We start from the raw sequence: 955 nt of genomic DNA on the forward strand, positions 1-955 counted from the left end.
TATATTGGATATTTCCCTCACCCTGAGTGTCCAGCACCATGAGACGGTGGTTTTCTCGGCCCCTGGTGGACCGAGGTCGTTCCCGCTGCACAGATTCATGCGCCAGGGCCTCCTGCAGATAATTCGCTTTGGTTTATTTCGCTATCTGTAATAGGACCCGAGATATCACCAGATATATATTGGATTTTCCCCTGACCCTGAGTGTCCGGCCCCTCGGGACGGTGGTTTTCTCGGCCCCTGGTGGTCCGACGTCGTTCCCGCTGCACAGATTCATGCGCCAGGGCCTCCTACAGACAATGCACTTTGATTTGTTGCGCTATCAGTAATAGCACCCGAGATATCACCAGATATATATTGGATTTTTCCCTGACCCTGAGTGTCCGGCCCCATGAGACGGTGGTTTACTCGGCCCCTGGTGGTCGGAGGTCGTTCCCGCTGCACAGATGCATGCGCCAGGGCCTCCTGCAGATAATTCACTTTGGATTATTGCGCTATCTCTAATAGCAGCCGAGATATCACCAGATATATATTGGATTTTCCCCTGACCCTGAGTGTCCGGCCCCATGAGACTGTGGGTTTCTCGGCCCCTGGTGGTCCGAGGTCGTTCCCGTTGCACAGATTCATGCGCCAGGGCCTCCTGCAGATAATTCACTTTGGTTTATGGCGCTATCTCTAATAGCACCCGAGATATCACCAGATATATATTGGATTTTCCCCTGACCTTGAGTGTCCGGCCCCATGAGACTGTGGTTTTCTCGGCCCCTGGTGGTCCGAGGTCGTTCCCGCTGCACAGATTCATGCGCCAGGGCCTCCTACAGACAATGCACTTTGATTTATTGCGCTATCTGTAATAGCACCCGAGATATCACCAGATATATATTGGATTTTTCACTGACCCTGAGTGTCCGGCCCCATGAGACAGTGGTTTTCTCGGCCCCTGGTGGTCCGAGGTCGT

The sequence above is a fragment of the Nomia melanderi genome, unplaced genomic scaffold, assembly GCF_051020985.1.
Source record: "Nomia melanderi isolate GNS246 unplaced genomic scaffold, iyNomMela1 scaffold0014, whole genome shotgun sequence".
Taxonomy (NCBI): Eukaryota; Metazoa; Arthropoda; class Insecta; order Hymenoptera; family Halictidae; genus Nomia; species Nomia melanderi.